Source organism: Triticum aestivum, chromosome 4A, assembly GCF_018294505.1.
Source record: "Triticum aestivum cultivar Chinese Spring chromosome 4A, IWGSC CS RefSeq v2.1, whole genome shotgun sequence".
In the NCBI taxonomy this organism is placed as follows: domain Eukaryota; kingdom Viridiplantae; phylum Streptophyta; class Magnoliopsida; order Poales; family Poaceae; genus Triticum; species Triticum aestivum.
Genome location: NC_057803.1, coordinates 668,820,326 through 668,833,184, shown reverse-complemented (window position 1 = coordinate 668,833,184; position 12,859 = coordinate 668,820,326). Strand labels below are relative to the sequence as shown.

Genomic DNA, 12,859 nt, shown 5'->3' with positions numbered 1-12,859 from the left:
CTTTGAGTAAAAGGTGGTGCACTATGGACTGGAAGGAGCACCACCCACTTTTCTCGGAGCCATGAATGTCACTTTGCACCCGGTCTTGCGTGTGTGTGTTATGATTTTCTTCAACGACATTGTTGTGTCTAGTCGATCTTTGGCACTGCATATACAACACCTCCTTTAAGTGCTGGCTTTCCTCCCCAAGGACTAATGGTATGTTAAGAGGTCAAAGTGTGTGTTCGCGCAACAAGAGCTCAATTACCTGGGCTACACTATCTTCGCTCGTGGGGTCTCCACTAACCACGACAAGGTTCGACAGGTAGCCGTATGGCCTATCCCCAACTCTGTCAAGGAAGTCCGAGCATTTATGGGGTTCGCCTGGTACTACAGACGCTCCGTCCATCAGTTTGGGATGCTGGCTCGACCATTGACCAACCTACTGCGCTAAAACACACCATTCCAATGGACAGAGGCTACACATTCAGCATTTGATGCTCTTAAGGCATCCCTAGTATCAGCACCCACATTGGCTTTGCCTGATTTCACTAAGCCGTTTGTGATTGAAACAGATGCCTATGACTATGGAGTTGGGGCAGTACTGCAGCAAGATGGTCACCCGATCGCGTATCTCAGCAAGGCTTTGGGTCCTCGAACAAAAGGGTTGTCCACCTATGAAAAGGACCCGATCGCGTATCTCAGCAAGGCTTTGGGTCCTCGAACAAAAGGGTTGTCCACCTATGAAAAGGAATACCCGGACATCGTTCTAGCCATGGAGAAGTGGCGCCCGTACCTGCAGTTCGGTGAATTTGTGGTCAAAACGGATACGCCTGGAGGAACAGCGCCTCCATACCCCATGGCAACAAAAAGCTTTTACAAAGCTTCTGGGTCTTCAATACTACATCTGTTATCGCAAGGGCACCGAGAACAGTGTTGCTGATGCTTTGTCACGTCGACCAATTACGGCTTCAGAGCAGGCTCAAGCTATCTCTGTTTGCCAGCCGGCGTGGTTACAAGAGATTGTCAAGGGCTATGACAAGGATCTCAAAGCACAGTAGGTAATCACTCGGCTAGCAATCGCGCCAGTGGGTGGAGGAAAGTTCACTATCAACAATGGCGTCGTGCGCTTCAAGGGCCGTGTTTGGTTGGGCAACAATACCAAGCTTCAGCAACAAATAACGAGGACGCTGCATGACAGTGCTATCAGGGGCCATTCCGTGTTCCCTACAACGTATCGACGGATTAAGCACCTCTTTGCATGGCCCGACATGAAACATCAGATCAAGAACCATGTCCAATCCTGCCAGATTTGTCAACAAGCCAAGCCCGACCGTGCACAGTATCCATGACTGCTTCATCTGTTGCCAGTGGCTAAACTCTGTTGGGAATTAGTCTCGATGGATTTCATCGGGGGCCTGCCACCTTCAAGACATTATGACTGCATCATGGTGGTAGTGGATACGTTCTCTAAGTACACCCACTTTCTCCCTCTCAAGCACTCATACACTGCTCAGGCAATTTCTCAGCTCTACATCCAGTGGCGGAGCTAGCGAGATATTACTGAGGGGGCAAATAGCCAAATATAATTGTGTGGAGGGGCCAAATACTGTATTTATCTTAATTTGTGTAATTCTAAACAGTGTTTCTTTACAAAATATTAATGGGCTGAGGGGGGGGGGGGGGGGGGGGGGGCATGGCACCTGCAGCACACCACATAGCTCCGCCAGTGTCTACATCGATCAGATTTACAAGCTTCATGGCATGCCAGAAGCATGGCAGAGACACTGTGTTCACCAGTAAAGTATGGCAAGAAATATTCACGTTGCAAGGTGTGGAGCTGAAAATGAGTTCTTTACATCATCCACAGACGGACGAACAAACGGAACGGGTTAATCAGTGTGTGGAGACCTACTTGCGCTGCTTCGTGCATAGTACACCAACAAACTGGAGCAGATGGTTACCCCTAGCGGAATTCTGTATAACTCCACACATACCAATCCACTATGGGCAAGACTCCTTTCGGCTGAAGCTTGGGGCGGCTCAAATGACCTGACGAGCCAAGATATGATTCTGGTGACTGAAACAAAGGTTGGGGGAGCAGAGGTGCCCAGGATGATTTATTCCGGCAATTTCTAAACTGCAGAGCAGAAGAAGAAACTCAGCAGAACCTACTGTGGCCTGTAATCGATGTGATTCAAGTCATTTATCTTGATTGATAACACTACTGATTTTGATTTTGCAACCATCTTGATTGCTGCAAAATGATTCTGTGTAGACGTTCCAGCTTGCCTAATGCGAATGGTTGCGGTGACCTGGGTGCTGCGCACACTGACACTGAAGCTTGTGTCGACTTGGATGGGTTGACAAGCCAAGATATGGTTCTGGTGACTGAAACAAAGGGTGAGGAAGCAGAGGCACAGAATCATTGATTCCACTGCAATCCGGAGACAACAGGTACTGATTTTGCTTCCATCTTGACTCTTGCACCACGATTTTGTGTAAACATTCTGTAAAAAACCAAAATAAAATCAAAAAACAAAATGAAATGAAGAACAGTGACGTCCAGGCAATCTGGCTTTAGTGGGCTGCAAGGCTAGAGCATTCACATGGTGATCCAACCTTAGCCCCATGCGTAGCTCTCATGACAATTTCCCCCTAATTTCATTTTCATCGAGGAAGAATATGTTGTGGTACAGAAAGATTGAACCAGCCATTTGAGGCAATCACACACCACACAATTTTTTCCACGGACTTATCACTTCCCTCTCACAGGAGAGCCGGGCTGTACAATCCCCACCTAGTTGGCAATGTTAACAAGCAACTCTGTTGAGATAGGCACTGCGTTTGCAACCTGCAAGTAAACTTTCAACCGCATATTAGCAGTGTCATCCAGCTGGTACCCGCACACGGAGTAATCGGATATTTCTGATGCAGTTCTTTTGTCCTATTTGTGTTCAGGATCTAGGTCTCACCTCTTTGCTGTAAAAATCCCCGTCTAGACAGGACTGGGCAACATCTGAAATTCACGATCGCTTCAGAGGACTGTAGCTGAGCTTCTTCAGGTAATCGCTTCACAGGACTGCAGCTGAGCTTCTTCAGGTAATTGCCATTTTTTTTGTGCCAGCAAAATATCTTCTCCTGCATGCATGATTGCTATCTTTAGTTAGATGACATGCTGCTTCTTTATCATGTTCATGACGCTTTGGACCAATCATCCACACAGTGGCATCTTTGATTCAAATAAATCCCATTGGAATTCTGAGAAGTGAGCTTTTTTTAAATGTATTCATATAACAACCTTTTCTTGTTTCAAAGGAATTATATGGAATTTTTGAGGATTCTGTTCTTTGGGATTTTTTCCCTATAAAGCTTTTTTGATTTGTAGGATTACCATATGAATTTGACTATGAACTATTTCACACGCAGTTCAAAATAAGAAACTTTATCGAGTCTAACCTCGTGGATTTGTTCCATTCAAAATGTGAGATGTTAAGAGTGGTTTTGTGACATGTCTCATGCTAAAGTGTAGTGCTGTCTAATGTTTTCCTAAAAGAAGTGTGTTGTCATGAGCGTTGATAATCTAAGAACCAGATCTAATAGACTAATGAACAATGCATTTTTTTCCTTGTTCCAATAGTATTGTGTTTGTAACTGCAAATGGATCGCGAAACTATTACCTCACAAAAAGTACTGGAGCGTATTCTATTTGATGAAAGCGCAGAACCAAAGGCCCTACCGTTATCACTTCTGGCACACATCACCAGCAATTTTTCTGATGACAAAGAAATTGGCTGTGGTGGCTTTGCAAGGGTTTACAGGGTATGCTTATACAGTAACTCTCAGTTAGTCAGCTGCCCTCGTCTTGATCACGGTTTATGTGAAACTTAAGTTAACGCTGCCAAAGCATGTTGCGGTTATAGGGAATGCTTGACAGTGGCACGGTTGCTGTGAAGAAGCTTCACGATTTGGTTGATATGGATGAGAAGAAATTCAGCGAAGAAATTCATTGTCTGATGAAGGCAAAGCACAAAAATATAGTACGGTTCCTAGGATATTGTTCTGACACACAAGGGGAAATGGTAGTCTGTGAGGGAAAACTTGTCTTAGCAGATGTACGACAAAGGCTACTCTGCTTTGAATATCTACCTAAAGGCAGTCTAGATAAGCAAATCACTGGTAGGATGATGTCGCATGTATTTGGTTCAAGCATCCATTTATTTAGTGTTTAGTGATTGAGGACTCCAAGTTTCTCAAATACAAAACCAACTTTCTGCTCTCCGTTTTGTAGATGTATCTTGTGGACTTGAATGGAGAAAGCGCTATCAAATCATCAATGGAATTTGTGATGGTTTATATTATCTTCACCAAAATCACATCGTTCACTTGGATCTTAAACCGGCAAATATACTGCTAGATGATAACATGTTGCCGAAAATTGGTGATTTTGGTCTATCAAGGTGCTTTGGTGAAAAGCAAAGCCAGGCTATTACATCAAAACTAATTGGAACTATGTAAGCTTGCTATGACTCCTGTAATAGCATTTTTTTTTGTTATGTATGAATGAATATCAATCCCTTTTTCCATTAATTGATTAGATATATAAATATTCATGCAGGGGATATTTGGCACCAGAATTTTATACGCGCAGACAGATCACATTCAAGTTAGACATTTATAGTCTTGGTATGATAATCATAGAGATACTAACAGGAGACAGGGGATATGCTGATATTGATAATGTAAGATGAGTTCGTTCTAATATAAAGGCTTGATTTCAAAATTACTGTGTTACACTGCTTTGTATAATATATCATTCTTCCATTTAGACGTAGCATACCATCTTTTTTGTATCACATAGTACTGCAAAGAACAAATTAGCTGCGCAAGAAACAAGCATTTTTTTCTCATGGTATCGGTGACTGTAAAATTATATACGTATGAATAATGAAATGTTTCCACAATGCATCTTATGCTGTTACCATCTATTAAAATCTAGATGAGCAGTGTTATAAGTGTAACATGTTTATAGTGATGTGTGGTAAATTGTCCTTACATCCTACTGGGTCAAGTAGACATGTAACTCTATCCCTATAGTTATATATTGGTTGCTATAATACAGTTTCCTGTCTAAAATGTTTCTCCTTTGTCAAATTGAGTAGTTTATTTTATCTAGGCTCATTATGTTAGTGTGTTACTTGCTGTGCAATTACAAGTCTTTGTAATGGCTGGAGGCCAGTTGCTTCTAGGTGGCATGAGGTTTTGCTATGATTTTATGTCTCCTTTAACAAGCATTTCATGCCTTTTTTATCATTATTTTGCCTCTCTTCTTTATATATATGAAGATATGCGGAAGATGGGTGCTATAAAATATATGTTGCTCTACATAAATCATAACCCATGATGGCAATTTCGTAGATACTTGAGAGGTGGAGAAGTAGGTTGGAGAAATCTCAGGGAGACAAACAACTGGTACAAGTACGAGTATGCGCTGAGATAGCGATCGAGTGCGCTGACTTTAACCCGGCGAAACGACCAGATACTCAGCATATAATTGATAGGCTTGGCGCAACAAGAAATGCGGATGAGTTCGCTACTGAAACTGGGGCGAGTAGTAGTTCATCAGTAGCAAAGGTATGGTCACATATACATGCCTTATGAAACTTCTTATGTGTTCGGTGCTGCATTTTCTCCAAGGTTTCATCTTGACGTATTACTGTCTTGCTGCTTTTCCCAGCTGGTTTGCACATTCTTCAAGGAGTTTAACTAAAATTCATCTACTACTTTGGTTTAATTTGAAATAAATGTAAACTTATTTAGGCTACAGATATGTACAATTTTGCATCTCATGAATTATATTCCACGAAATTATGACCATGATATCTGTTATGATCTTTCTATGTACTTACAACTTGCAGTCAGCAGTTGTGGCCCCTGGTCCCACAATTGGTCCAGAGAATCCAATGGCTAATGAGTTAAAGAAGTTGACAGATGGACTATATGATATGACAAAAAACCAGCGTTTCAGTTTGATGCCCGATGATAGCTCTAATGTGCAGCAAGAAACTGACATACAGGAAACATCATCAGATGTGGAAGAATCACTAATCATCGAGAGGACTGAAGAAAGAGATAACATGGTAGCTACTTTATCTGGGAGTATCTCACCTGAGTTCACCGTCCTTCCAATATATGGCTTTGGAGGTATTGGTAAGACAACGCTGGCCCAACTAGTTTTCGATGATGCTCAGTTTGCAGGTTACTTTAAGGTTTGGGTCTATGTGTCCCAAAATCTTGTCCTGAATAAAATTGGCAACTCTATAATATCACAGCTATCAGAGGAGAGCCATGTAGCTGAAAGGCAGATGATACATATTAAACTCAGAGAGCTACTTGCTGGTAAGAAGGTTCTTATTGTCTTAGATGACGTGTGGGAGAAGAATCCAGATACACTAAATTCTCTCATGGCTATGTTAAGAGTTGGTGTGGACAGTATGGTGACAGTTATTGTAACCACAAGAGATGAAGCAGTTGCAAGGGAAATTTGTCATACAGTTGAACCATACGAGCTAGAGACTTTAACAGATAAAATCTGCTGGAAAATAATAAAACAGAAAACTGCCTTTAACGATCGAGTTGACAAAAAACGATTGAAGCATATAGGAAGGGAGATTGCAACCAAATGTGGAGGTGTGGCCTTAGCGGCTCAATCACTTGGATACACGCTGAAGGGGAAGACGCCTGATGAGTGGGAGTCAGTAAGAGACCATTATATCTGGAATGTATCTATTTTGGAGGAATCATCGTCAAGAGATCATGAAGTGCTTGCGTCCATGCTGATAAGCTATAGTCATATGCCTGAATGCTTGAGGTCATGCTTTACCTATTGTGCAGTGTTTCCAAAAGGTCATAATATAGTGAAGTATGATCTAATTCACCAATGGATAGCTCTTGGATTCACTGAGCGGTCTAGGATATTTGACTCTATGCAGCTCTGCGAGAAATATGTCGTGCAACTTTTGGGGATGTCCTTCCTTCAGTATTCAAAGACACCTATGGTGAGTTATTATGTATTACTACTCTGTTTACACTTAATGGTAGTACTTCCATTCATAAATATACTTCTACAAAACAAAATAAATTCAAAACTCTAACACAATTAGGTCTTCTTTGCTGCAGAGTGATAGATGGTGAGACAAAGATGTTACACTGTTCACGATGCATGACCTAGTGCATGATCTTGCAAGAGCAATCTTGGCCGATCAAGTAAACAGTAATGGCAGTGTTATGGGAAATGGATGCCTCTATGCATTTCTCACAGATTGTAGCAAGCCATTGCAGTTATCCGCGACTTCTCCTGCAAATATAAAGGCGTTGCATTTTCTAGACTGTGGCAAATTGGAACTCCATGGTGATGCATTTTCACTAGGTACATGCCTCCCTGTCTTGGATTTAAGTGAATGCCGTGTCTTGGATTTAAGTGAATGCCTTATACGGAAGTTGCCAGAATCTGTTGGTCAACTGAAACTGTTGAGGTTTCTTTGTGCTCCAAGGATCCGAGATCACATGATTCCCAATTGTATCACCGAGCTCTCAGAATTAAATTATCTCAACCTTAGAGGCTCTCATAATCTCTCAGCACTGCCGGATTCAATTGGTGATATGAAGGGTCTGATGCATCTTGATCTATCAGGTTGCCATGGAATACGTGAACTCCCAAAGTCATTCGCAGAGCTGAAGCAGCTGGTGCATCTGGATTTATCCCATTGCTATATGTCTATTTCAAAAGCTTTTGGCGGCTTTACAAAGCTTCAATATTTGAATTTATCAGTTCAGTTTATTATTGTAGCAAATAGGAGAGGTCTGACAGAGGTTATTGGTAATCTAACCAAACTCAGGTATCTAAATCTATCAGGGTGCATGCATGCTATGGCCCAGTCAAAAGATCAAGTTGACATCTTGCTTGGCTCTCTCAGCACTCTTTCCAATCTAGAGCATCTGGACTTAACTGAGAATCGAGGGCTTTCTAGTATACCAGAAAGTTTTGGCAACCTCAGGAAACTTCATACATTGGACCTCATAGGCTGCTCCAACATAGAGAAGCTTCCTGATAGTATGTTTCAAATAGTTAATTTGAAGGTTCTAAATGTGGACAACTTTGTTAAATCCGGGCTCTCCTGGTTAAATCTTGCCTTGTTGCCACACTTTGTGGTGCATCCTTCTAGTGATAAAAGTAGCAGCAATATCACCCTGCTTCAGCCTACAAATCCTGATATGCTGACGATAGATAGACTTGAAGATGTGAAGTCTGCAGAAGAGGCTGAGAGTATAAAACTGATCGAGAAACAAAAAATTAAAATGCTAGCATTTCAATGGACTGTACCTGCTGTTAGGTTTGTGGATGACAAGGAGGTGTTGGAAAAACTAGTGCCACCAAGCAGTACACAGATATTGTCTATAACTGGTTACAGGAGTGTCACCATTCCTGATTGGTTTATGAGCATTAGGCAGTACCTACCTAATCTTTGTAAGATAAATCTGTGTGATTTTCATAAGTGCAAGAGCTTACCACCACTCGGTCAACTACCAAATCTACTAGAGCTGGGTCTCTATGGCATGGAGAGCTTGGAAGAGTTCAACACTGCATATACCAGTGGGGAGGGAGGTGCAAATGAGTTAATGTTCCCTAAGCTTGAGGCATTGACCGTAGAGCGATGTGCAAAGTTGAGGATACAACCATGTCTGCCTAGAGATATATCGGTCTTGATGATAATAGATTGTGATAATGTGCTATTATCATTGGGAGAGAGCTTGTCACACAGTGCTGCTTCCTCCTCATCTCCATTAACTGATTTGACTGTTTGTAGCAGCAAGGTGCCCATGCATCAGTGGAGGTTGCTTCATCACCTCCCTGCCCTCCGTAAGTTGACTATCGGCCGTTGCAGTGATCTGACCACCTCAACTGAGATTATTGAACACCTCTCCTCTCTCGAATCATTGTCACTCGACCAGCCAGAACTCCCGAGTTGGTTGGTTGAGCTAACTTCACTACAAGAACTAAGTTTGTCTACGTGCAGAAGCATGAGACTTTGCCATCGACGTTTAAGACTGGAAAGATGTCTTAGCCATCTTTATGTTCTCTCTACATCCATCCATTGATGCTACGAATGAAGGTTAGAATAGCTCACAACTTGTAAACAAGTGATGTATTTTTTGGTGCGAATCAAACTAATAGCCTGAAGAAACCATCTCAATTTGACCCCCATATGTAAGGCAATGTTAGATGGTTGCACAACAAGTATTGCATCTGTAATTACATCCATCTTGTTATTTCCAAAAGGGAAACAGTTGCACATGTAAGTTAAGGGATGATCCTCTGTACATATTGTACAAGTAATAATCCATTGAGATGTTTGATTTCAGTTCTGAAACCTCATTATAATGTATTGTTACTGTTTTATGTAGCAGCAACAACGATAAATATGATGAATTAAAGTATGTAGCTTGCATTGTAACATGAAAAGGCATCGAAATTAAAACTAGAACCTGAACCCAGAGGTCGGTTTACACCTCAAATTAACTCGTCACAACATGATATATATGGTACAATCACATAAAGGCCATGTAGATGCATATGGTACAATCACATAAAAGCCATGTGAGCACATGACACGGTAAAATATGATTCTATCATAAAAGATGAGAAACAGTGCGTCAGCTGAAACTGGAGATACCTACAGCCGCACAAGCTGATAAATACATTGTAGTTAGCACCTTCACATCAGAAATTCCTAAGTGATAAATATGAATATTTAACCAAAAACTACCACATTTCACGAAAACGTGACAAAAAACTACCACTTTACGATTTTGTGCGGAAAACTACCACTTTTGTCCTAGTCCGTGGCAAAAAACTACCAAGTCTCGAAACCGGTCGCTTCACCCGCGCTAAGCACCAAACTAACCAGCCAGTCCCACGTTTCAGGCGCCACGGTGGCCAACCGATGCCCGCCGCACGTTAACAGCGCGTCCGCGGTCGGAAACGGCGTCGTCAGAGGATCAACATCAAATGACGGGTCCCACATTTTGGTGCATTGAACGCAAACTGACAACCGCCGTTTCCGACCGCAGACGCGTCGTTAACACGCGGCGGGCGTCGGTTGGCCACCGTGACACCTGAAACATGGGACCGGCTGGTCAGTTTGGTGCTTAGCGCGGACGAAGCGACCGGTTTCGAGACTTGGTAGTTTTTTGCCATGAATTAGGACAAAAGTGGTAGTTTTCCGCACAAAATTGTAAAGTGGTAGTTTTCTGTCACGTTTCCGTGAAATGTGGTAGTTTTTGGTTAAATACTCTGATAAATATAGTTGCATTCCAGATACTTAGTTATGCTCCTCTAGTGATGATGAATCAAGATCATCCATATATGCAAGAGGTAGCGATCATGTCTTATCTAAATGAATTGCATAGGCTTGAGAAACATCGAGGATTATTCTACTGCATTTGGGCCGCATCATCGAGCAATATTGCAAAACAGACCGCACGCTTCTTTTTCTCACCACTATAGAAATTTTCCAGCAATCCAAGCTTTGGCGGCACAGTGGTGACCTAGAGACCAAGCACCTGCAGGGAGAAAAGAGGCAGTTACACGGCACGGCTGAAGACCACCAGCCCGTAAGGAGGAAGCAAGGACATTAGGAGGCCAAGCCCCAACCAGTCAGATCTCGACATCCTCGAGTACGGTAAAGCCTAGTGTGCATGGAGTCTATGGACTATGGAGGGCCGTGTAGACTTTGGGAACATGTACCATCCTCTATTCTTATTATTGTCGGATTTCTTACTTGGCATTAACCTGTGAATATAATAAAGGCACAGTGGATATATAAGAGAATCGTGTTCGTCCAGAAAAACATGGAGAGGGGTTTATAGATGCTAAAGTAAGTATATGGTAATGACGAACAGATGAGAGGAATAAATATGGTTAACATGCATGTAACTATATCAGCTGAAACTGAACGTCATGCTAAGAAAGGATTTGTGTACGTGTCAGGTTCAGAGGTTTAGGTCATGGATCATGTCAGGCAGTAGCAAACGGCAACATCATATATGCTGAATAAGGATTTCTGTAGAAATGCATTTTTGCTACAGAAGGACAAACCCGTGGGGCATTTTTGTCAACCATAAACTCTACCTGCCAGCATATACTCTATTACATATTTGATTGTGGACTGGAAAAGTTTACATGCATATCTCTGACCATTAAAGACCTTATTCATAATTGCATAGAACTGTTTGTGTGTGTTGCTCTGAATATGAGCATCTTGTTGCATGCTTCCCTTGAACAAGAAACAAATAGAGTCATGATACTGTTAGGATCAGGGACGCATGTGCACGAGTTATTTTTCAAATGTATGTCTGCACTTTATCACCTAAAATTAGGTTCACCGGACCAATATTTTGAGAGAAGAACAACCGTACTTCCAGGCGCACATATTTGATTCAACTTGAGAATTATTTTCAGAGAAACATATGTACCATATTGGCCTAGGTTTAAGTTCAGGTGGAGGAACTAGCAATCAGGAAAACCAACTTGTTAGAGTGTTCCTTGAGTTGATTGTGTGTTTCATCCATGCTTTACTGTTCATGATACACATGATCATCTCTATTCTGCAACAGTACATTTGAGCACTTGTCCTGAAAGCACGAAATTGATAGAATGCTTGCTATGTACATGCATGCATGTAGGCTAAAATTAACTAGCCTATTTTTCTCTCATCATATTAGAAAGAGGGAATCATTCGACCATTTGGAAATAAATACTCCCTCCGTCCCAAAATAAGTGTCTCAACTTTGTACTAACTCTAGTACAAAGTTGTACTAAGCTTGAGACATTTATTTTGGGACGAAGGGAGTAGTAACTACACCCCTGTAGCAGACATTCATGTTCCAGCAAAAGAGCTAGGTTCCAAGAAATCATCACACTAGGCTGTGTTGAAGTTGAGCATTTCACCTTTTGTTTAGGTATCCCAGTTACATACGAGTAGTACTCTTCATCAAACCACGAGGCCCCCCGCGTCGCCCCCGCTCGGGCGACTCGGGCGGGATCTCGATCCCTAGCCGCCGCCGGTCCCTCCCCTCCCTTCCTCCCCTCCCTCCGCCGCCGCCGAAGGACGCCGCCGGCGATGGCCCGGGGCTGACGGCGGTGGCGGGGGTCCTCCCTCTTGCCTGCGCCGTGGGGGTGGTGCGGCGCCCCGCGGCATGGGTGGCGCGGCCGATCTGGCCTGGCGGCGCGGCGGCTGCCTCGGCCAAGGGCCGATCTGGCCTGGCGGCGCGGCGGGCCTGCCTTCCGGCGGCGGCGCGGCGGCTGCCTTGGCCAGGGGCGGCGATGGTGGGGTGCGGCAGCCGGTTCTGCCTCGGGCTGCTTGGCGGCGTTCGGCGGCGGCGGCCAGGTCTGCGGCGACACACCACCTGACCTCGGATCGGCGGTGGCGGCATGGAGGGCCTGGTGGTTGGGTCGGCACCATGCGGGTTGTGCCCTCCGGACAGATCTGATCTGGCCGGTGAGGCCTGCTCGTTGTGCGGCGGCTTAGATCGGCGGCGACCCGTGCACACATTACGTGATGGAGGTTCTTCGAGCGGATCCGGGTGAAAACCTTGTGCTCGGCTTCATGCCATGGCCGGCGTTGGTGACACCCTGTTGTGTCATTACCTTCTTGAAGACATCGCCGTGGAGAAGCTCTAGACCTCTATCCGCTACCTCCGGGGGAAACCCTAGATCAGTTGATCGGATGACGGCGGCGCGTTGGTGTCGTTTCCTCCTTGGGGGCGTCATTCTTGGAGGCGTACACGGGATCGAGGGACCAGCGGGCGCCTTTTTGGT

General features: G+C 43.7%; 1 pseudogene; it reads left to right on the top strand.

The window, feature by feature from the left end:
* The first annotated feature begins 2,740 nt into the window (after positions 1 to 2,740).
* LOC123087997 (putative disease resistance protein RGA3) lies at positions 2,741 to 9,343 on the top strand (annotated as a pseudogene).
* Positions 9,344 to 12,859: the final 3,516 nt, after the last annotated feature.